This window comes from Triturus cristatus, chromosome 2_1, assembly GCF_964204655.1.
Source record: "Triturus cristatus chromosome 2_1, aTriCri1.1, whole genome shotgun sequence".
Classification (NCBI taxonomy): Eukaryota; Metazoa; Chordata; class Amphibia; order Caudata; family Salamandridae; genus Triturus; species Triturus cristatus.
The window spans coordinates 294,149,665-294,176,280 of record NC_140581.1 but is presented as its reverse complement, the minus strand read 5'-3'; positions in this window follow the sequence as shown (position 1 = coordinate 294,176,280).

The window sequence follows — 26,616 nt, the reverse complement described above, 5'->3', positions numbered from 1 at the left end:
TTCCTTGTCAGAAGTGATCTGAGTTCTTGGTTCAGGGGTCCTTCTCTTATACCCCTTTTCTGCTTTGTTCCCTTTGTCCAAGCAGGGAAATTCCCCCCATCCTGGGTTTGTTGTGGGTGTTGCCAGGCAGAGGCACCTGCCTATTCACTGAGCAGGGCAGGGTCCTCAGCCGCCCAGCAGGAGGCGGAGCCAGTATTGTCACTGGCAGGAGCAGGGCTATCAGTCGCCCGGCAGGAGGTGGAGCCAGCATTGTGTCAGGCAGGGCAAGCTATCAGGGACTACTCTTCCCCCACTCCAAGTGTAGATGCCTCATTCACCCCACACTGACTCATTCAGACCTCTGGAGCCACCCAGCCCCTGACACACACACCAAACCAGCAGAGACCGGTGGATAGTTGGACAAGAAAATAGCCACTTTCTAAAAGGGCTATTTTCAAACATAGAATTTAAAAACCATCCATCCTAAAGGGTGTGTTATTAAATTCTGAGTTCAGGGATACTAAACTCGACCTGCTACCATGCTCCCTGAGTCAGATAGATTATAATGGAAGTTAATAATCAGTCTGCCCAGTCTGGCCTATTGGAGGCAGGTAGCCCTTCAATAGTGAAAAACGAAAATGGCTGTAATTCACTATTAGGTCATGCCACACACATCAGGGCATGACCTACCTTTTACCCACAATGCACCCAGCCCTAGGGCCTACCATAGAGGTGTCTGAAATGTGGCAAACTGAAGGTTTTAGAGACTGGCAAGTAGGTTTCCTTGCCAAGTCGACATGGCAGTCAGGGACTGCACACAGGCTCTGCGATGGCAGGTCTGAGACACATTTTACACGCTGCTTCTGTGGGTGGCACAACCAGTGCTGCAAGCCCACCAGCAGCAGTTAACTTACACGCCCTTGGCACACGCAGTGCACTAGACTAGGGTCTGAACAGTAAGTCAACCAAGCCAATCATGGTAACACCAATCAATGTAACAATTTAACATAGGGAGCACTTGCACTGTGGCACTGATCAGCAGTGGCACAGTGCCCAAAGCAATATTCCAGCAAAAACATCGTAAACAGAGGAGGCAATCGGAAAAAAATGGAGGAGAGACTCATGCCAATGATGCCAGGTCTAACACTGGCTAAGATGCAGTTTTGAAAAAAGACAAGAAATCATTGGTTGTTTGACAACCTTCTACAGTGAAAGGTAGGGTGCATGTTTCTGTTCTTTAAATGCATGATTCTTATTGTTTAACAAAAACTGATTGAAAGGAACATTATATATGATAAGCTGATATGTTGAAAAGTCAAGCACACTTGGGTGCCAATTCCGATCCGGTAAAAAAATTCCCCGTCCGACTCGTATCCGGATTTTTTTCCGTCCGAATCGTCAAAGTAGCGTACAAACTGCCAAGTACGATTCGAACGGAAAAAAGTCCATACGAATCGCATTGGGAAGATTTCCCCACACGTCCTCGGGTCGGGAAAAGTCACCGACACGTCCCCGGGCGAGAAACCCACCGTGCGGAAAAATAAAGTCCGACTGCGCAAGTACGATCCCTCCCGTCCTCCCCATTTCACAACCGTACGCAAAAAACACCGTCCGAACCGAACTCCCATAGCAACCATGGAGACATGTGCCCGCATACGCGCCGAACACCCCACCACCCCCCGCCCGCGTATGTACGCCCCGAACCCCCACCCGTGTATGTACGCACCAAACACCCACCCGTGTATGTACGCCCCCGAACCCCCCCCAGCCGTGTATGTACGCACCGAACCACCAGCCGTGTATGTACGCCCCCGAACCCCCCCCAGCCGTGTATGTACGCACCGAACCACCAGCCGTGTATGTACGCACCAAACCCCCCCCCCAGCCCTGTATGTACGCACCGAACCACCAGCCGTGTATGTACGCCCCCGAACCCCCCCCAGCCGTGTATGTACGGACCGAACCACCAGCCGTGTATGTACGCACCAAACACCCACCCGTGTATGTACGCCCCCGAACCCCCCCCAGCCGTGTATGTACGCACCGAACCACCAGCCGTGTATGTACGCACCAAACACCCACCCGTGTATGTACGCCCCCGAACCCCCCCCCAGCCGTGTATGTACGCACCGAACCACCAGCCGTGTATGTACGCCCCCGAACCCCCCCCCCAGCCGTGTATGTACGCACCGAACCACCAGCCGTGTATGTACGCACCAAACCCCCACCCCAGCCGTGTATGTACGCACCGAACCACCAGCCGTGTATGTACGCACCAAACACCCACCCGTGTATGTACGCCCCCGAATCCCCCCCCCAGCCGTGTATGTACGCACCGAACCACCAGCCGTGTATGTACGCACCAAACACCCACCCGTGTATGTACGCCCCCGAACCCCCCCCAGCCGTGTATGTACGCACCGAACCACCAGCCGTGTATGTACGCCCCCGAACCCCCCCCAGCCGTGTATGTACGCACCGAACCACCAGCCGTGTATGTACGCACCAAACCCCCACCCCAGCCGTGTATGTACGCACCGAACCACCAGCCGTGTATGTACGCACCAAACACCCACCCATGTATGTACGCCCCCGAACCCCCCCCCCAGCCGTGTATGTACGCACCGAACCACCAGCCGTGTATGTACGCACCAAACACCCACCCATGTATGTACGCCCCCGAACCCCCCCCCCAGCCGTGTATGTACGCACCGAACCACCAGCCGTGTATGTACGCCCCCGAACCCCCCCCCAGCCGTGTATGTACGCACCGAACCACCAGCCGTGTATGTACGCACCGAACCACCAGCCGTGTATGTACGCACCAAACACCCACCCGTGTATGTACGCCCCCGAACCCCCCCCCAGCCGTGTATGTACGCACCGAACCACCAGCCGTGTATGTACGCCCCCGAACCCCCCCCCAGCCGTGTATGTACGCACCGAACCACCAGCCGTGTATGTACGCACCAAACCCCCACCCCAGCCGTGTATGTACGCACCGAACCACCAGCCGTGTATGTACGCACCAAACACCCACCCGTGTATGTACGCCCCCGAATCCCCCCCCCAGCCGTGTATGTACGCACCGAACCACCAGCCGTGTATGTACGCACCAAACACCCACCCGTGTATGTACGCCCCCGAACCCCCCCCAGCCGTGTATGTACGCACCGAACCACCAGCCGTGTATGTACGCCCCCGAACCCCCCCCAGCCGTGTATGTACGCACCGAACCACCAGCCGTGTATGTACGCACCAAACCCCCACCCCAGCCGTGTATGTACGCACCGAACCACCAGCCGTGTATGTACGCACCAAACACCCACCCATGTATGTACGCCCCCGAACCCCCCCCCCAGCCGTGTATGTACGCACCGAACCACCAGCCGTGTATGTACGCACCAAACACCCACCCATGTATGTACGCCCCCGAACCCCCCCCCCAGCCGTGTATGTACGCACCGAACCACCAGCCGTGTATGTACGCCCCCGAACCCCCCCCCAGCCGTGTATGTACGCACCGAACCACCAGCCGTGTATGTACGCACCAAACACCCACCCGTGTATGTACGCCCCCGAACCCCCCCCCAGCCGTGTATGTACGCACCGAACCACCAGCCGTGTATGTACGCCCCCGAACCCCCCCCAGCCGTGTATGTACGCACCGAACCACCAGCCGTGTATGTACGCACCAAACCCCCACCCCAGCCGTGTATGTACGCACCGAACCACCAGCCGTGTATGTACGCACCAAACACCCACCCGTGTATGTACGCCCCCGAACCCCCCCCCAGCCGTGTATGTACGCACCGAACCACCAGCCGTGTATGTACGCACCAAACACCCACCCGTGTATGTACGCCCCCGAACCCCCCCCCAGCCGTGTATGTACGCACCGAACCACCAGCCGTGTATGTACGCCCCCGAACCCCCCCCAGCCGTGTATGTACGCACCGAACCACCAGCCGTGTATGTACGCACCAAACCCCCACCCCAGCCGTGTATGTACGCACCTAACCACCACCCCACCAGGGAATGTACGGACCGCACCCCCACCAGTGCATGTACGGACCGTACTGACGCCAAAAAAACACGTACTGAACCCGGACAAACCATATTTACACAAGGAGAGTCAAGTAGAGTTTCCCCACACCACCAAACAGGCCCAACAACCCCACAAACATCACATACACTCACCTGCAACTGCCAAACTGCCAAACAGAGGCCCAAAACTCAATCACTCCTCATAACACACCCACACAAATTTCAAACACAGCCACACCCACAAATGGACCAATAAAAATGGACCACACACACAAACCATGAGCCTTTGCAACAGACCCACTGCTGCCAGAGCCCACAGACGACCCACACCACCATACTTGAACCTCACACTTGCATACCTTCACACAACCACCTACACAAACACCCCCTCATCACATTCACACACACACCTCCACTACCACACCCACACACCCACAGCCATCCACACCCACACCCCCACAACCACACCCCACGCCATGTCCACCACCAAGAATCCAAAGTTCACAAAGGAGGAGCTGGAGATCCTTGTCGACGAAATCCTCAGAGTCGAGCCACAGCTCTTTGGGACATTGGTCAGACAGACCAGCATATCCGAAAAAACCGCCATGTGGCAGAGGATCGTCGATTCTGTGAATGCTGTTGGGACAACCAGAAGGACCAGGCACGAGTGCCAATCCAGGTGGTACGATCTGCGGAGGACGGTCAAGAGGAAGATGACTGACAATCACAACCAGGGGAACATCACTGGAGGAGGGCCGCCCCCCAGACCGGTACAATACCATCCCTGGGAGGAGAAGGTGATGTCCACGCTGGCGGTGGAGGGACTACACGGACTGCCAGGACTCCCAGACCCTGGTGAGTACACAAACAACTCACCTCACATGGGGGGGATGCCATACACAATCAATCATGCATGCCACCCCCCCCAAGCCACCACCGGACACAACAACACTCCACAAACACACACATGCCACTGGCACCTCCATGCCCCATGCATCAATCAGGGCCATGCCAAGTCACAGGCCACACAAAACACCAACACAACACAGGATGTGGTCGATGCTGGGAGTGGGGGCAGCAAAACTAACATTGAGCAACTCACAAGCACACAACAATGCCCTCAGCCCATATGGCCCAGGGCACAGCCATACAAACTGTGTGTACCCACACAGTACTGTCTTGCCTGCAAATGATGGCTGCCATGCAGGATGCCATGGGTCTGAAGGCACAATTTGCACATAACAGCAGACAATGAAGATGCATCGCTCTGATAGAGTCTCAGCACACACCGCCACAGCAGCAGCCTACACTCAGACACACTGCCCAATGGGTGCCCGGAGAACAGGGACTAACTCACATGAACAAGCCAATGGCCATTCAAAGACCGGCTAACTGTGTGTGCCCAGGAAGCTGGCCTGAGGTGACAGAGAGTGACAAAGAGAGGGAGGGAGAGGGGGAATGAGAGGGAAGGAGACAGAGGGGGGACACAGGGAGACAGACAGAGGGAGGGAGTAGGGTGACAGAGGGAGACCGACAGAGGGAGGGAGGAGGGTGACAGAGGGAGGGAGGAAGGGAGACACAGGGAGACTAAATCACCCTTGGGTGGTGTGGCCATGTCCACTCGTCAGCCGGTGGACTGTGTGCATGCAGACCAGGTCTGGCAGTGCCTCAACCCCCCCTTCCGTAGATGAAGACCGGTCCATGTGTCAATCTGTGCACGAGTCCATCCGTGCTGCAGGCACAGACCTAACCACACACCCAGTATACCCACCCACCGTGTCGGTAAGAACCCTGTCACAAATGCTTCAGTCCCCTACCTGCAACATCAAATTGCCTTGCCAAAACACCATTTGGCCACGTACAGTGCAACACGTAAGGCGCCTCTGCATGGCTCGCTACGCCCGCACACCACACTGCTGACTGTGTACCCAAATAGATGCATCAACTAAGATTGTGTCTCACACATGCGTAAAGCCCTGACAGCTGTGGCCAAGGGACATAGCCATGCACAAGTGCACTGTGAGAGGAATGCAGGACAGATCCAACTACCCAGAGGAAGAGTGCCAAATCAGAAATGCATGCAACATGGATGCCACATGTGACACTGTTAACATTGTCTCTCTCACACACAGGTCAACGTCGACGAACACCCCCCAACACTGGGGGGGAAGTCACACAGGACCAGGCTCCGCGGGATGATGACCCCACCGCCAGCGATGACTCTCACCACTCCGTGGATGACCCAGACCAACCTGGCCCCTCTGGTGTCCAACCACCTGCAGCACCTGCGTCAGGTACAACTGTGCCAACCACCACCCCCATTCCTGCCACATCCCAGGAGACGTCCAGGAGCCCTGCCCGCACACGACCACCCAGCCAGTCTGCCCAGGAGGGACACGGTCCTCCGGGCACCCAGGAGGAGGCAGGCGGCAACGCAGATGCCATCCCTCAGGGGTCCCGGAGACCCGATGCACCCACAACGGCAGGCCAGGTGCACGTGGGCAGGGGTGGCGGGAGTGGAGGACGGCGGAGGCGCGAACCTGACCAGGCAGCTCAGGACCCGGTAGTGTCCCAGGTCAGCAACATCCTGGATACATACCGGCGTGACACCAGGGGCATGGACCAGATTGCGTCCACCCTCAATGACATCAAGGGGACCCTCCAGGAGATGAAGACCCTGCAGTCCCAGCAACATGCCTGTCAACTGCAACACCAAGGAAGGATGGAGGATAGACAGGCTGAGCTCGTGGCGGTGCAAACCCAAATGACCGGTGTACTCCGTCGGATTGCCGACAACATGGGCAACCCTCCCTGTGGCACCAGGCGAAGGCCATTACCAGACACAGGGAGGGATCAGGAGGAGGAGGATTCATCCGACGGAGCGTCACAGACATCGTCACGGACTGCTTCCGAGGGTCCCCGCAGGAAGGTGGGTCGTCCACGAAAAAGACTGTGAGAGTCAGCAGAACATCACCATCTCCCAGGTCACCTGGCCTGGCACCTGGCCCTCTGGCCCAATAGCAGCACATGACATTCTCTGCCACATGGACTTGCTGGTCACTGTCTGACCTATGTTGACGAAGACTGTGGCATGGACTCTGACATTTTGCTACGACAAGGATACCAACTCCCCCAGTGAACTTTGGATTCTACACTCCCGCTGTGCACCTCTTGTCATCCCCACAAACCCGTACCCCACCACAAATAAATTAATCACACTTACAAGATGATGCCGTGATTCTACATTATTACAATACATGTGTGTGTCGTACAGTCAAAGCATGCCTGATCTCAGAATTAACTCCAACCATCCAAACCGTGGGGTCGCAGTCTTGCCCAGGACACACATGGGTCCCAATGTCTCATCTGATACAGACATGGAGTACCAAACTCACCTGTGCTGGGCCCAACCAGCTGAGTGGTTCCCGCACAACTGTGGCTACAGACACATTCAGGGGAGCAACAGTCATGCGCAGAGGTCAGGGATCATGTGGAGTGACCTGGCTTGCCGCTCCCAGGTATGTCTAGACATGTGTCCCTACAATGTGCAGCATGCTTGCGTCAGGCGGATGTTGAGAATGGTGGCTAGGCCAAGGTTGGATGCATGGAGATGCCAGAATGCAGTTTAGGATCACTGTGCCACATGGTTGTGTTGGGGTTGTGGGCTGCATCATGAGTGTGGGCGTGGATCTAGAAGGTCATCCTGCAGCTGGCTGTGAAACATTCCCCCCATCCCGTTAGGACGTTGATGTGGCCTGGTTGCCCGACGCAGTAGCAGAGCTGTGCAGATGCACTCCGGATATGGACAAGTACCATGGGAGTCGTGAGGCACATGTCCGTAGACTGCAGGGTAGGATTCTACACAGATGTTGTAGTTTCCCTGGGGGATGGTCTCTCTTGCCTTGAGGTGGATGGAACTGTGCATCTTGTGCATAATACAGTTCCCACTCCCTGACAAACCCCTAGCATCTTGTCACTCTACACATAGACACATATGCACCACCTATGAAAACTATGCCAGACCTGCGGCACGCACAGTGGCAACAGGGCACCATTGACAGGGAAGAGGCACCTTGGAGACAGAGGGACAAATTTATTAGTCATGTGTGTTGGAATGACAATGATACTCTGTCAACACATACACAGGTCATGTGGATGTACATGTGGGAGCAACACTGGCACCCCCCATTGCAACACAGATGCTGGCATCCCATTGACCTGGCACACAAGTGACGGATAACAGCTAAACACCCCCTGCTGCCACGGAGAGGCCGCTATACACCATTGAGGCCCTGATGGGGCAATCACACACCATGTCAACCCGGTGCAACCTGTATGTTTCCGAGGCCAGTGTTACACACAATGATGGCCTCATCACAATCCCCAATCCCCTGCCACATGACAGTCACCAAGTCTGAGCATGGCTCCAGGTGAAGCCTGCCCCATGTCATGTTCCCCATGTAGGATCACCATGTATGCAAATGGAACACACATGAACCGGAGAAGTGCACACAGACTACAAACAATTCACACACCCAAAACGACGTGAGGCATCCCTTACCCTGAGGAGATTTCAACACTTGCCCGTGCATGTGACGCTGAATCAGCACATGTCGCTGTGTTCATGAGGAGTAGCAGGAGCACAACAATGCCACCAGCAGACAGCATGCACATGGACCTGTGGAAGAGAGACACACAAGGATTCAGCACAAAGGAGCACATCCGCAAGCATGTACTTAACACGTATCATGTTGTTAACATGACAGGTGACAATGATGACCCTCAGACAACATCCTTCCATTGCGCCATCACTTGAGTGACACTTCAATACACACCACTGACTCACTTGGCAGACATGCAGATGGACACACACATTGCAACACATGCCACACACGGCCCAATGCGTGCACACTCAGACACTGGAACTCACCACTAAGCAAAGAAGTTGCGTATGAGCCGACTCCGCATGTCCTCCACAGCCTCCTCCTCCTCCACATCACTTGCCCCGTCACCAAGCCCTTCATCCTCCACGGGTGGATGGTCCTGGTCATCTTGATCCAGTATGAGTGGAACAGCTTCCTCCACTGCCATGTTGTGCAGCATGCAGCAGACGATGATGATCTTGCACACCTTCACCGGGGCATATGGGAGTGCTCCGCCGGTCTTGTGGAGGCACCGGAATCGGCTCTTCAGAAGTCCAAACGTCCTCTCAATGACTCTCCTGGTCCGCCCATGTGCGTTGTTGTAGAGGTGCTCGGCAGCCGTGCTGGGGTTGCGGACAGGCGTCATCAGCCATGGCATGTTGGGATAGCCAGCGTCCCCTACAAGGAAACATCATGGACAGAAGTGTGTCAGCACAGGCAGTGAGATTGGAAGATGACGCCAAACACTGAACTGCCAGAGTCTACCCACCAACAATACATGCTCGCTCGTTCCGCAGCTGCAGCATCATTTCTGGCACCCTGCTACGCCTCATGATGAAGGCATCGTGTGCTGATCCTGGAAAGCGAACACAGACATGTGAAATCACCATGTTGGACAGACACACCACAAGGGCATTAATGGAGTGATAATGTTTGCGATTCCTATACACCACCTCCTGTGCCTGTGGTGGTACCAACGCAACATGTGTCCCATCTATGGACCCAATGACATGGGGCATCCCTCCCAGGGCATAGAACTCACGCTTGACATCTGTCAACTGCTCACGATTTGGGAATTTAATGTACTCATCCAGGTGAACCAACATGGCCTCTAAGAAATCATGCAGAACACGGCTGAACATCGTCTGGGACATGCCCCCGACATCAGCAATGGTATGTTGGAACGTACCCGTGGCAAGGAAATGTAGGGCTGCCATCACCTTCAACTTGGGTGTCAGTGCACTTGGATACCTGTGGCGCGGGAGGAGTTGTGCTTCCAGCCGGCCAGTCAACTCATCAATCAACCGTTGGCTGAATCTGTAGCGGCGTATACAGTCCCGTTCATGCAGGGCAGCAATGTCTGGCATACGTCGAGGGAGAGGCGGAGCCCTGCAGTGAAATGGAAGGAACACCTAAGAGTGAGCACTGTACAACAACATCGTCAATGCACTGAGCACATGTTACACAGCCAATACACATATGCCACGTTGTGAGTCAGGTCTGTGCCACAGTTCCTGGACACGAACGCCAGTCAGGTTACACTCCTACCAAGGGACAGCCACTAACGGAGGGGGGCAAGATCACGATGACATGGCATGAGACTAGCTGTGGGCCAGTGTAAGTGAACATGCACACGCATCACAGGATTCACAGACATCCACACATGTGCAGAGGTAGTATGCGTATGGTACAGACAGGTAGTTGGATGCGATATGCACTGGTCACATGTCATAGGAATAGGACAGGCCACACACATTGCCTTTGAGGAGTACATGTCGAGACAGAACATACATAGGGAGCATGTGGATATGTACTTGTGTTGATACTCCGTGTAGTTGGATACATACACACCTCATGGCAAATCACATATGTGGGCTGGTGTGCGGAACAGTGTGCCATGCCCATCGACACACAGACACATGTTGGCAGCAGCAACTGCTGACACATTGAATCACACACCTACAGCAAAATCATGGAAAGACATGCCACACACATGACATGGTTGCAGCATGCAACGCAGCCATACACGTGTCATATGTAATATTCCGTGTACCTGGCATCAGGGGACAGGTGCGGGTGTCCGTGACTGGGACATGCAAGTGACTCATGGCTCCACTAGTGTGTACGACATGCACACATGTCAAAGGAGTGCAGGGGATGTGTGGTACAATGCGCACCATCACACACGACATGTGTACACAGCTCATCGTACATGTGCTTTGCCCACACCTCAGGGGTAAAGTGCCACATCACATCCTGACACACCTGTGTCACACACAGGTGGTATTGCACAGACAATGCATTGGTGTCCACCCTTGGCAATACCTGTCCGCTCCATTCCTGTCTGTGTGCCGCCTGTCACCACTGACAGTTGTTATACGCACCGTACATACGCTCGGAGCGCGTGTATAGGGTCCCTGGGCCAATATTGCCGCTGGCGTATGCGTACGCCACAGTAGTACGGACTGTACACGCGCTTGTGCGGTCCGGATCACAATATGGGCGCTGGCGTATGCGTACGCCACAGTAGTACGGACTGTACACGCGCTTGTACGGTCCGGATCACAATATGGGCGCTGGCGTATGCGTACGCCACAGTAGTACGGACTGTACACGCGCTTGTACGGTCCGGATCACAATATGGGCGCTGGCGTATGCGTACGCCACAGTAGTACGGACTGTACACGCGCTTGTACGGTCCGGATCACAATATGGGCGCTGGCGTATGCGTACGCCACAGTAGTACGGACTGTACACGCGCTTGTACGGTCCGGATCACAATATGGGCGCTGGCGTATGCGTACGCCACAGTAGTACGGACTGTACACGCGCTTGTACGGTCCGGATCACAATATGGGCGCTGGCGTATGCGTACGCCACAGTAGTACGGACTGTACACGCGCTTGTACGGTCCGGATCACAATATGGGCGCTGGCGTATGCGTACGCCACAGTAGTACGGACTGTACACGCGCTTGTACGGTCCGGATCACAATATGGGCGCTGGCGTATGCGTACGCCACAGTAGTACGGACTGTACACGCGCTTGTACGGTCCGTACTACTGTGGCGTACGCATACGCCAGCGCCCATATTGTGATCCGGACCGTACAAGCGCGTGTACAGTCCGTACTACTGTGGCGTACGCATACGCCAGCGCCCATATTGTGATCCGGACCGTACAAGCGCGTGTACAGTCCGTACTACTGTGGCGTACGCATACGCCAGCGCCCATATTGTGATCCGGACCGTACAAGCGCGTGTACAGTCCGTACTACTGTGGCGTACGCATACGCCAGCGCCCATATTGTGATCCGGACCGTACAAGCGCATGTACGGTCGGTATCACTGCTTGTGGGGTGCCCTAGGGCGTGGAACGCACCGTACCTGTGTGTAAATGTATGAAAACACATAGGGGACACATGAGGGACAAGTATAAGGGCCTAAATGCCTGATGGTTGCCATGGAGACTGAGTTAAATTTTTGAATTTGAGCACCAGGTGCACAGCAGAAGTCAGTTTGAAAGAATCTACATTGTTGCAATGTGGATGTTGACTTGACATCATTATCAAAACTGAAACCATGCAAAGCCACACACTGGGGTAGGTTTGAAGGGATTGGATGAAACGTAGGATGCTAATGTGACTGACCAATCAATCTGTACTCCTATACATGAACAGGCCAGCCAGGCATATATAAGGCAGCCAGGTCCCATGAGAGAGCACTTGCCTGCACATCCATTCATCCATGACCACTGCTGCTGATAGTGATTCCTCTGGCACCATGTCCAGGACTGTGGAGAGGTCACAGCCATTCACCCAGGAGGAGAACCTTGCCCTGATAGATGTGATCCTCCCACAGTTCCAGAGCCTGTATGGTCGACCAGGGGTTCAGGTGAGTGCAGACTCCACTAGCTTAGACTGTGCCCCTTTTGTGTGACAGTGACTTCTGGCATTGTGTCCATGTGTGACAGACATGCACTGTTGTTTGGAGTGGGTCCCAGGGTGTGGAAGGCCTCATGTCACCCATGCAGAGCATGCTGTGTTTCCTGTGTGCACTCCTCACTTGCATAGTGCCTACTGTGACAATGAATGCAAGGTGCATGCCACATTCTGCCTGCATACTCCTCCTGGGGATGTTGTTTCCACAGTCCTGATGTGATCCTGTGTTCCCCCCAGTGTGACAGGTGTCAGTACCCATGGATGTGTGTTTGTTCAGTGTACCTGTGCTGTGAGTGTCCAAAGGCCGTGTTCGTCCCCTGCACATTGGTGTGTGTGTTAGTCCCCTGTCATGTGGGTGAGTGCATATGGGGAGTGTTGCACACAAGCAGCATGAGGGATGGATATGGCCTGGCCATCGGATGTGAGCAGGGAGCAGTGCTGTGTGCATGCCGTGCTGAGCCAGCCCCACACCTGTGACACCCCCGTCTACTGGCACATGGGCAGAGTGAGGTGTGTACCCGCAGTTGGCAATGCCATGTGATTGTCCTGTACCTGTGTGTGTCTGTGTACTCTGCTGAGGTAGCATCAGTGTGCTGGGGCAGGTGACTGCTGTGAGGTGCTGTACATAATCCTGGTGTAGCCTGTGAGGCACAGTGTGATCCCTGGTCAGTGAGTGTGTGGTACCCCTCATGCCACCCGTGTGCTTCCACTGGCACGTAGTGCATTTGGCCTTCCACAGTGGATAATGTCCCTATGACAAAGGTGCAATTAGTTGCATGCATACCATGGCCTGTTCATAATGAGGATTGTTCTATATGTGTGTCTCTGTGTCTTTGCTCATGTGGATTAATGTATTCTCTCTTTTGCATCCTCACAGGTAGGCGCCATTGCCAAGGGGGAGATCTGGAGGGAAGCCGTCAGTGCCGTGAGGGGTACAGAGGGTCGGAGGCGGAGCCTGTCTCAGGTGAGGAAACGCTGGCAGGACATCCGGTGCTGGACGAGGAGGATTGCACGGCTCCTGCTGGGGGACTCACCTGAGAGCCGTAAGAACCGTGGCCGCCGTCGTCTGACCCACATCCAGAAGCGTGTGCTGGCGGTGGTCTTCCCCGATATGGACAGGCGCCTACAGGAGAGGCAGCAGCAGGAAGGGGGTAGGTACATGTGTGTCAGTTGTGTGTCCCCAGCCAATGTAAGTGTGCAGTTGCATGGATACACTGCCAGGGTTTGATTGTGCAGTGCGTCAACTTCTCCACAAAGTAGCACAGTGCTGTTCTCACTCCCTCCCTTCCCCTCCTTGCAATGTGTTCCCTGGTCTGTCGCCACTCTTGCACAAGGTTATTTATGCAGGCAGTTCATGCAGGTGCCCTATGCTATCAGCATCATGTGTGGGGGTGATGTGCCACAGGTATGGGGACCTTGCGTGTGCCATGGCCAATTTCAGTCATTGTGGTGTCCATGTCACTTGGCACTGATTGTGAATCACGACATAGGGGTGTGTCTCCAAAATGTACAGCCTTCCAGCATGCATGTCCAATTGTGTGCCCTCTGACATGATGTGCCTGAGTGGGAGGCCTGCTAAGTGCAGGGACGGTTGCTTAATTTGCAGTCATGTCCATCCTGGACCATGGAGGAGTGTGGGCACTACTGTGCCCTGGGGCACCTCTTCCTAGGTATCATGTGCGTCATCCAACAATATGGCCATTCACTGTGTCTTTGCCATGGGTTGCGTAGGGTGGCATTGTACCCTGGGCTCAACTGTTAGGACCTACAGGTTGCTACATGTGTCCACTGTACAGGGGGACCCATTTTGCTTGTGCATACTCACAGTGGGCATTACCTGTGTGTGTTGTTGAGACAATCTGATGATGTTTGCCTGTCAATGATGTGTGGACATGGCCACCAGGGGCTGTGTGTTTACAGTCATGAATTAGTGGAGGCCATGTGTTTCCATCCCAGAGTAAGAGGTGTACATACTTTCTCCGTCTCAATGAGATTGTCTCAGGTGTGGGTGGTTTGTGCGTACAAGGCCTACATGTCAGAAGCTTCATCCTCCTTGCTGGGTTTAGCCTGTGTGTGATGTTTGACTGGACATACGCTCAAGGTGCAGTGACCCTGTCATGTGTGGCCTGGTTTCATGTATTGCCTTTGCAGCATGCGGCAAGAGTAAATGGATATGATTCATGCTCATCCCTTTTTGACGACGCAGTGTGGTGCAGGTGCTGTGCACATTTGTCCCCAGAGGCTGACTCCTCTCTAAAATTTCAGGTGCAGTGATTTGCTGTTGTGTCATGATCTCCATTGTGTCTCAGTGGCATGGTGGGTAGAAAAACTGTGTGTTCCATGGCCTACATGTGTACATTGTTTTGTAGGTGTTACTCCTGTTGCTTTTCAGGCTATGCAATGTGACCTATGTATATTTGACTCATGTGACATAAGTGTACAGGTGTCTGATTTTCTCCTGTCTCTTCACCTTGCCCACAGCATCGCCGGGGGACACGGAAGGAGACACTAGCACGGACCGGGAGGAGAGATTGAGCACCAGTACCAGCAGTGCTGTCCTGTCTGGCACATGGAGTGGCACGGAGGCCGAAGGGAGTGAGGCGGAGGACCTGTTGACTGCCAACACAGACTATGACGCAGACGGGTCCGAGGCTGAGCTCCCAGAGGTGGCGGAGTCTGCCCCCCCAGCTGATGGCAGCCCTCCACATCCCCCCGCCACCTCAGGTTCCATCACCGGCCTCCCACATGCTCGTGGCCCTTCCCTCCGTGCTCGGTCCCCACATGTCTCCTTCCTGCCAGGCACCGCACCCCCTGCCCCTGTCACCACTGCTGCGGTGAGTGCGGAGTCTGTGGACATCCTGAGGCAGTTGCAGGTTGGTCAGACTGCGATGCTAAATGTCCTCCATGCCCACACCCAGGTGCTGACCCAGATGGAGGCATACATGGAGGGCATGTCGGCTGCGCAGTCTGACCAACGGCAGTTGCTGAGGTCCATAGACTCCACACTGACTGCAGCACTGGATCTCCTGCAGCGCTGCGTAACACCCCCTACCCCTGCCCCATCCACAATTCCCACTCCCGTGCCTGTCCCACGCACATCCAGACGTCAGCGTGCACGCACCCCAACAGACACAGGCACCACACCACCAGGGAAGTCGAAGCGCACACCTCCTGTCACGCACACACAGGGTGAGGAAGGCACACCCACTGGGTCGGGGGGGAAACGTAGAACACGCAGCCACAGTGGGAGTCCGCATTCCACACAACCCACTCCCTCCAAATCCACTCCCCTTAGCTCTCCTGGCCAACAGTCAGTGACAGCATCATCCACTGCGAGTGTGCCCCCCAGCCCCAGGATGACACCACCCCGCAAGCGGTGGAGGCGGGACCCGGCCAGGGGAGTTGAGTCCCCCACCCTGTCCACACCCTCCCCCAGTGGCGCTGCGACCCATCCCTTTGCCCCCCCCCCCTCCTTGGGGCCTGTGGTTGGATTGGGTACGGGGGAGTCGCTGGGGGAACTTGCCGACGTGTGCAGCGCCATTCTGTCCTCCACCTTTGGCGCTGGCACCCCCCCTGTGGCAGATTCATCCCTCCCTGCACCCACAACACCTACCCTTTCCCCTCCTGTCCCTGCGGTGCCTGTTTCCACCCTCCCCCCTGATGCCCCCTCTTCTGTGGATGAAATGGACTTGTGAACTGTGCAGGCAAGCTAGGGGACACACGTCCCGATGTGTACCCCCCCCCCGGACATTGCTGCTGGGCTGGCCCATGGCCCTTGTACATAGTGGACATTTTCTCTGATATATTTTCCTGCTGAATAAAGCCTTTTCTTTTTGTTTTGCACACTGATGCTTTCCTGGACTTGCTGTTGGTGCTGGTGCTCCCTGCGTTGGGGTGGTGATAATGTGTTAGGGGTCTGTGAAATGTTGGAGTGTGCTGCTCATGGGGTGTACCCTGCCATCTGCGTGCCATCACAAAGGTCTCTGCAAATGGTATTTGGTCATGTTTGCTCTCACTGTATGGTGACATTGTCCCAAGGTGTGTTCCGTCCTCTGTGGCCCAGGCCATTTTTCCTGCAGGGTGTCTCCCAAATGCTGTGCTGTGCTGTGTCTACATTTCCTGGATGTGTGAGGGTTGCCTTTCAATATAGCCATGCTGGCTCAGCGATGGCTCCGCCTGCATCTGGGGTATCACCCTTGTAGGTCACTGAACTTGTTGATGGGGTATATTGTCCGATGTCTGGGCACTGCTGGGAGTGATAGGTACACACCCCTCCTGTGTCTGGGCACTGCTGGGAGTGATAGGCACACACCCCTCCTGTGTCTGGGCACTGCTGGGAGGACCCTGCACCCACCCCTCCTGTGTCTGGGCACTGCTGGGGGTGTTTTGCACACCCCATTCTTATAGCAGGTTCGGTGCGTACATGCACGGGTGGGGGTTTGGTGCGTACATACACGGGTGGGGGTTCGGTCCGTACATACACGGGTGGGGGTTCGGGGCGTACATACTCTGCTGGGGTGGGGGTTCGGTGCGTACATACACGGGTGGTGGTTCGGTGCGTACATACACGGCTGGGGTGGGGGTTTGGTGCGTACATACACGGCTGGTGTGGTGGTTTGGTGCGTACATACACGGGTGGGGGTTCGGTCCGTACATACACGGGTGGGGGTTCGGGGCGTACATACTCTGCTGGGGTGGGGGTTCGGTGCGTACATACACGGGTGGTGGTTCGGTGCGTACATACACGGCTGGGGTGGGGGTTTGGTGCGTACATACACGGCTGGTGTGGTGGTTTGGTGCGTACATACACGGGTGGGCGTTTGGTGCGTACATACACGGGTGGTGGTTTGGTGCGTACATACACGGCTGGGGTGGTGGTTTGGTGCGTACATACACGGGTGGGGGTTTGGTGCGTACATACACGGCTGGGGTGGGGGTTCGGTCCGTACATACACGGGTGGGGGTTCGGGGCGTACATACTCTGCTGGGGTGGGGGTTCGGTCCGTACATACACGGGTGGTGGTTCGGTGCGTACATACACGGCTGGGGTGGGTGTTAGGTGCGTACATACACGGGTGGGGGTTTGGTGCGTACATACACGGCTGGTGGTTCGGTGCGTACATACACGGCTGGGGGGGGGTTCGGTGCGTACATACACGGGTGGTGGTTCGGTGCGTACATACACGGCTGGGGTGGGGGTTTGGTGCGTACATACACGGCTGGTGTGGTGGTTTGGTGCGTACATACACGGGTGGGCGTTTGGTGCGTACATACACGGGTGGTGGTTTGGTGCGTACATACACGGCTGGGGTGGTGGTTTGGTGCGTACATACACGGGTGGTGGTTTGGTGCGTACATACACGGCTGGGGTGGGGGTTCGGTCCGTACATACACGGGTGGGGGTTCGGGGCGTACATACTCTGCTGGGGTGGGGGTTCGGTCCGTACATACACGGGTGGTGGTTCGGTGCGTACATACACGGCTGGGGTGGGTGTTAGGTGCGTACATACACGGGTGGGGGTTTGGTGCGTACATACACGGCTGGGGGGGGTTCGGGGGCGTACATACACGGGTGGTGGTTCGGTGCGTACATACACGGGTGGTGGTTCGGTGCGTACATACACGGCTGGGGTGGGGGTTTGGTGCGTACATACACGGCTGGTGGTTCGGTGCGTACATACACGGCTGGGGTGGGGGTTTGGTGCGTACATACACGGCTGGTGGTTCGGTGCGTACATACACGGCTGGGGGGGGGTTCGGGGGCGTACATACACGGGTGGTGGTTTGGTGCGTACATACACGGCTGGGGTGGGGGTTCGGTCCGTACATACACGGGTGGGGGTTCGGGGCGTACATACTCTGCTGGGGTGGGGGTTCGGTCCGTACATACACGGGTGGGGGTTCGGGGCGTACATACTCTGCTGGGGTGGGTGTTAGGTGCGTACATACACGGGTGGGGGTTTGGTGCGTACATACACGGCTGGTGGTTCGGTGCGTACATACACGGCTGGGGGGGGTTAGGGGGCGTACATACACGGGTGGTGGTTTGGTGCGTACATACACGGCTGGGGTGGGGGTTCGGTCCGTACATACACGGGTGGGGGTTCGGGGCGTACATACTCTGCTGGGGTGGGGGTTCGGGGGCGTACATACACGGGTGGTGGTTCGGTGCGTACATACACGGGTGGTGGTTCGGTGCGTACATACACGGCTGGGGTGGGGGTTTGGTGCGTACATACACGGCTGGTGTGGTGGTTTGGTGCGTACATACACGGGTGGGGGTTTGGTGCGTACATACACGGCTGGGGGTTCGGGGCGTACATACCAGGGTGGGGTGGGGGTTCGGGGCGTACATGCACGGGTGGCGCTTGGGTGCGTACATACACGGGTGGGGGTTCGGGGCGTACATACCAGGGTGGGGTGGGGGTTCGGGGCGTACATACACGGGTGGCGCTTGGGTGCGTACATACACGGGTGGCGGTTCGGGGCGTACATACACGGGTGGGGGTTCGGGGCGTACATACACGAGTGGGGGTTCGGGGCGTACATGCACGGGTGGGGGTACGGGCCGTACTTCCACGGGTGGGGGTACGGTCCGTACATACCCCTGCCCACGCTCTGCGTGCCTGGGTACGGGCCGTACCCATGCCTTTGGTGTGTGGGTACGGTGCGTCCCACCATTGTTGCGGGCCGTGGGGTCCGCACCGTACACAGGCCTTGGGGGCGTGGCTACGGGTCGTACCACGCGTACCCCTACATGACCCCAGCAATGCTGGTACGAGCTGTACCAAGGCCTTTCTGACGTGGGTACGGGCCGTACCGCTATTGTTGGAGTGACGTAGGGGGACGCGTGGTACGTTCCGTACCCACGCTCTTGCGGCCTGGGTAGGGTACGTACCGGTTCGCGTGACCATCCACTTCCGTTGTGGCGGACGCTTGCGTTGCTGGCCTTGCCCCCACCCCCTGGAAGTGACCAGGCCCTGATGGTCAGGTATGTCCAGGCCATGTGTGATTTGGTACCATGTGTTGGTGTTGTGTGTCCTGCCCCTGCCCCCCCCTTTGCCCCTGGTTGTTGTGCTGACCTTCTGCGGCGTCTGCGTCGGTTCCTGTACGCCAGGTGGACTGCTAGGAGGGCAGGGATGGCACGTAGGTTCGGGTCCATGTCTGTTCGTCGCGTCCAGCTGCTCCTTGCGTGTGTCGTCCTGATTTCCCGGCAGTTTTTGGCAGCCGGTAAATATTTTCCGTGCGGGATGACGTCGGTTCGAATCGTACTTCCTGGTTCGTGAAACGTAGGCTGGATGCGTACCGACGTCACGTCGGCTCCTTTCAGGATCGGAATTGTGTTTAGTTTCTGTTCGGTCGGTGTTTTGTTCGAATCGTACGGAAATGGTGTTTCCGTATGAATCGTACTTGCATTTTCGGATGGATTTCGCACCGGGTACGAGTCGGACGGAGAAAAGGCTCCGTCCGACGGTTCGTACCCGGTTTTTACCGGATCGGAATTGGCACCTTGATGTGTTGATTAGCAACATTGTGTGCTGAACTTGTGACCTGTGTGCTCAGTTCAGTTTTCCATGACCTGTTTCTATGGTAACAGGCAGAAGGCAGATTGGGGGTAGGGTTCAAATTGATGTCATTTGGAAAGGGTTGAAATGTTTAAACAATAGAAATGTGTGTTAGCTTTTGAATTTATGTGGGAAGGAATGTGATTTGATGTTTACATGTATATGTGTGGAAAATGAGAGGGAAACTTTGCCATTCTTTGGTTTTGCTGACAGGTGCACAGTGCAGAGATTCTGTATAAGAAAATCTGGTGTGTGACTGATATACTTCTTAATCTACAAAACAACTTGAAAGGTGAGTTATTTAATTGTGAGGGCATGTATGTGGTCTATTTTGGTTTTAATCAGACTAATGTATCTCTCCCGGTAAAGTGCAGGGAGTACTTTTTGTCTACAATCTTATTGACAGTGTGTGTGCATGTATAAATCATCCTGTGATAAGCATTTGTGTTTTTCATGTGTTTGCAGACAGATAACTGTGCTGTTTTTATATTTTGGTACAATTAGAAATCAGTCATTGTTTATAAATTTGCAAAATGAGTCATGTTTCTACACTAAAATGTAGTATTAGTAGATTAAGACATGTGTTTTGGTATAGTGCAAGGGATAGTGTTGTTTGTCTAGGATCACACAGTGAGTCTGTGTGCATTTAGGAACCATTTTCAGAGAAACATTTTGGTACTAATCTGTAGTAGTAGATTTTCTGCAATGTGTGCAGTCACCTTTGATCTTGTAGACTAGTAAATGTGTTTTGTACACGGGATAGTTATCTGTCTACAATCACACTGTGAGTCTGTGTGTATTTGGGTATGCATTGTGGGAGAAGCATTTGGTAAAATTATGTATTTGCTGACAGACAATTGTTTTAAAACCTGTCATGTTGTCAAGTTTTAGTAGTATTAAAAGCCAGTCTTTGCTTGTGCATTGATAGAAATGAGTCAAGCTTTGACAATAAAGTGCAGTACTTAAATATGTAGATTGTGTGCCGTCCCCTTACCCCTTCCATAGTTGTGAATGAGTTTTGGTAAACTCCTAGTGATAGTGTTGCTTGTCTAGAATCACACTGTGAGTCTGTGTGCATTTGGGAACCACTGTGAGAGAAGCATTTGGTAACATCATGTATTTGCTGACAGATAACTGTTTTAAAACCTGTCATGTTGTCAAGTTTTAGTAGCATTAGAAGCCAGTCTTTGCTTATGCATTGATAAAATGAGTCAGGCTTTCACACTAAAGTGCAGTACTTTAATAAGTAGATTGTGTGCAGTACCCGTATCCCTTCCATAGTAGTGAATGAGTTTTGGTAAACTCCTAGGATAGTGTTGCTTGTCTAAAATCACACTGTCAGTCTGTGTGCATCTGGGCAAGGATTGTGAGAGAAGCATTTGGTAACATCGTGTATTTGCTGACATATAATTGTTTTAAAACCTGTCTTGTTGTCAAGTTTTAGTATCATTAGAAGCTAGTCTTTGCTTATGCATTGATAAAATGAGTCAGGCTTTCACACTAAAGTTCAGTACTGAAATATGTAGAGTGTGTGCAGTCCCCTTACCCCTTCCACAGAAGTGAATGAGTTTTGGTAAACTCCTAGTGATAGTGTTGCTTGTCTAGAATCACACTGTGAGTCTGTGTGCATTTGGGAACCACTGTGAGAGAAGCATTTGGTAACATCATGTATTTGCTGACAGATAACTGTTTTAAAACCTGTCATGTTGTCAAGTTTTAGTAGCATTAAAAGCCAGTCTTTGCTTATGCATTGATAAAATGAGTCAGGCTTTCACACTAAAGTGCAGTACTTTAATATGTAGATTGTGTGCAGTCCCCTTACCCCTTCCACAGAAGTGAATGAGTTTTGGTAAACTTCTAGGGATAGTGTTGCTTGTCTAGAATCACACTGTGAGTCTGTGTGCATTTGAGAACCACTGTGAGAGAAGCATTTGGTAACATCATGTATTGGCTGAAAGATAACTGTTTTAAAACCAGTCATGTTGTCAAGTTTTAGTAGAATTAGAAGCCAGTCTTTGCTTATGCATTGATAAAATGAGTCAGGCTTTCACACTAAAGTGCAGTACTTAAATATGTAGATTGTGTGCAGTACCCTTACCCCTTCCAGACTAGTGAATGAGTTTTGGTAAACTCCTAGGATAGTGTTGCTTGCCTAAAATCACACTGTGAGTCTGTGTGCATTTCGGTAAGGATTGTGAGAGAAGCATTTGGTAACATCGTGTATTTGCTGACAGACAACTGTTTTAAAACCTGTCATGTTGTCAAGTTTTAGTAGCATTAAAAGCCAGTCTTTGCTTATGCATTGATAAAATGAGTTAGGCTTTGACACTAAAGTGAAGTACTTAAATATGTAGATTGTGTGCAGTCGCCTTACCCCTTCCACAGTAGTGAATGAGTTTTGGTAAACTCCTAGTGATAGTGTTGCTTGTCTAGAATCACACTGAGAGTCTGTATGCATTAGGGAACCATTGTGAGAGAAGCATTTGGTAACATCATGTATTTGCCGACAGATAACTATTTTAAAACCTGTCATGTTGTCAAGTTTTAGTAGCATTAAAAGCCAGTCATTGCTTATGCATTGAAAAAATGAGTCAGGCATTGACAGTAAAGTGCAGTACTGAAATATGTAGATTGTGTGCAGTCCCCTTACCCCTTCCACAGTAGAGAATAAGTTTTGGTAAACTCCTAGGGATAGTGTTGCTTGTCTAGAATCACACTGTGAGTCTGTGTGCATTTGGGAACCACTGTGAGAGAAGCATTTGGGTACTTCATATCTTTGAATACGCGTAACTGCTTAAAAACTTTCCTGTTCTCAAGTTTTGGAAGAATTAGAAGGCAGTCATTGCTTATGTATTCACCCAGGAACTGTCCTTGCAATACTGTAAACATTCAGTTAATATTCAAGTAGTAACGGAGTGAGGTAGACCTTAGCACATGCATTGATTCAAATGCTTATCTACTATGCATGCAGTTCTCTAACCATCTACACAGTTCTCTTTCACACCTTTAATTCCCCAGTCAATATCCATACACTTCAAGCAAACACCCTGTCACTCCCCATGTACTCCTCTAGTGACCCATTCAGCACCATGTATTAAACCATTCACTGCGCCAAAACCCAAACACTTATAAATTCACTCAGGCACTTTCTTTGCAGTACTCTAATCATTCAGTCAGTATCCAAGTACTCATGCAGCGAGCCAGGCCTTACAACATGGACTGCTTCAAACCGCTATCCAGTATGCATACAGGCCTCTAGTCACCTACACACTTGTCTTTCACTTCTTTAATTAACTAGACAGTATCTATATACTTCAATCAACATCCTGTAACTCATCTTGCACTCATCCAGTGACTGATCCAGTACCATGTACTAATCTCTTCACTGTGCCAAAACTGAAAAGCTTAAACGTTTTACCCAGGCACCCTCCTATCAGTAGTCTAATGATTCAATCAGTTTCCAGGTACTCATGTAGTGAACCATGCATTACCACATAGACTGCTTCAAATGTCTATGCTGTATGCATGCAGTCTTCTAACATACTATACACTTGTCTTTAACAGCTTCAATTCCCCAGACAGTATCCATGGACTTCCAGCAAACATCCTGTCACTCCCCTTGCACTGTTCCAGTGACTTATTTAGCACCATGTAGTAATGCATTCACTGCGCCAAAACTGAAACACTTATAAATTCACCCAGGTACGCTTCTTGCAATAGTCTAATCATTCAGTCAGTATCTAAGTACTAATGGAGTGAGGCAGGCCTTAGCACATAGATTGATTCAAACGTGTTTCTACTATGCATGGAGGCCTCTAACTACCAACACAATTGCCTTTCAGACCTTCAATTTCTCTGTCAGTATCTATAAACTCCAATAAACACTCTGTCACTTTAATTGCACACCTCCACTGACTCATCTGTCAGTAAGTACTAATCTAGTCACTGAACTAGAATCCAAAATCTTAAAAAGATTCACTGAGTCACTCTTTTTGTAGTACTCTAATGATTCAGTCAGTACTCAGGTAGTTTTGCAGTGATCCAAGTTTTACTCTATGGACTGTTTCAAACGTCTATCCACTATACATGTAGGTCTCTAGCCACCTACATACTTGTCTTTCACACCTTCAACATCCCAGACATACAGTTCCCGCAAACACTCTGTCAGTCTCCTTTTACTTCTCCAGTGACCCATTCAGCACCATGTACTAATCCATTCACTGCGCCGAAAGCCAACCACTTAAAAATTCACCTAGGCACTCTCCTTTTAGTACTCTAATCATTCAGTCAGTACCCAAGTACTCATGCAGTGAGTCAGGCCTTAACACATGAATTGCTTCAAACGCCTGTCCAGTATGCATACAGTCCTCTAACCACCTACATAGTTGTATTTCACACCTTCAATTCCCAAGTCAGTATACATACACTCCAGCAAACACCCTATAACTCCCCTTGCACTCCTCCAGTGACCCATTCAGCACCATGTACTAATCCATTCACTGCACCAAAAGCCAACCACCTATAAATTCACCCAGGCTCTCTCCTTGCAGTACTCTAATCATTCAGTCAGTACCCAAGTACGCATGCAGTGAGCCAGGCCTTAGTAAATGAAGTGCTTCAAATGCCTATCCAGTATGCATGCAGTCCTCTAACCACCTACACACTTGTCTTTCACACCTTCAATTCCCTAGTCAGTATTCATACACTTCTAGCAAACACCCTGTCACTCCCCTTGCAGTTATCTAGTGACCCATTCAGCACCATGGACTAATCCATTCACTGTGCCAAAACCCAAACACTGATAAATTCACCCAGGCACTCTCCTTGCAGTACTCTAATCATTCAGTCTGTACCCAAGTACTCATGCAGTGAGCCAGGCCTTAGCACATGGACTTTTTCAAACACCTATCCACTATGTATGCAGTCCTCTAACCACCTACACACTTGTCTTTCACACCTTCAATTCCCCAGTCAGTATTCATACACTTCCAGGTAGTTTTGCAGTGATCCATGTGTTACTCTATGGACTGTTTCAAACGTCTATCCAGTATGCATGTAGGTCTCTAGCCACCTACACACTTGTCTTTCACACCTTCAATATCCCAGACAGTATTCATACAGTTCCCGCAAACACTCTGTCACTCCCCTTATACTTCTCCAGTGACTTATTCAGCACCATGTACTAATGTATTTACTGCACCAAAATACAAATACTTATAAATTCATCCTGGCACTCTCCTTGCAATACTCAAAACATTCAGTCAGTATGCAAGTACTATTGGGCTGAGACAGGCCTTATTATATGGATGGATTCAAACACCTGTCCACTATGCATGTAGGTCTCTAATCACCTACACACTTGTCTTTCACACCATCAATATCCATGTCAGTATTCATAAACTTCTAGCAAACACCCTGTCACTCACCCAGTATGTCTCCTTATAGTACTGTAATCATTCAGTCAGTTAGCATGTAGTCTTTTAGTGAGGTAGGCTTTAGGGCATGAACTGCTTCAAAGTAGTATGCACAATGCATGTAGTGTTTTAACCATCGTTAGACTTGTGCTTCAGGGCTATAGTTTCTTAGTCAGTTTTTGTGGAAAATGTGTTTCTACAGTAATAGAATAGTATACATTTGAAAGTTATTGATCTACTTTTATTTGTGATTCTTTTTTACAGATACTGTTTTTAAACGTTAAAATAGAGAAATCATGCCAGAAAAAAAAGAAAAAGTAAAGAACAGAGACAGGAGAATTACTTGAAGAAACATCAACCACAAGTGTTGAATGTACAAGATAATGTGGCTAAAAAGAAAAAATCTTCTGGTAAGATCACAAAGCAATTTATTAAAAATGTTTGTAGGAGAAAACAGAATGTACAGAATGCTTCAAGTAGAAAAAAAATTCAAAATAAGAGGAAAAGCAAAAAAGCAAATGCTCAGTCAAAGGAGACAAAGTATGGTAAAAGAAGGCAAAACCAGTATAAGGAATTACGCAAAAAAATATTTTACAAGACAGTAGTACATAATTTGCTGAAAGATGTGAAGAAATATAAAAAGAAGAAGCATATTGAAAACATTGTTGAAAAGGCTTTTGAAGTGAAAAGGAAACTATTCATTTTAGTATTAAACAGAATTCGATCACTAGATAAACCAATCCATTTAATGAAGGCCAAAAGTAAGAGGAAAAGAGTATTTAATAGAAAAATAGATTTTTTGGGGGAGAATGGAAACACAGTTCCAGTTCAGAGCCTTTCTTTAATGAAGAGAGTTATTTACAGAGCAAGCAATTACAGTATGCAGTTGACACCAGTGGTAGAGGTTATGAAGTTAGAGATGGTTGTCCAATTGAGAAAGAGAAAATGGTTGAAAGAAATGCAGAAGAAGTGATAGCTGATGAAGTTCTAGGGAGACGTCCTAAACACCCTGTGTACACTTGGGATTGC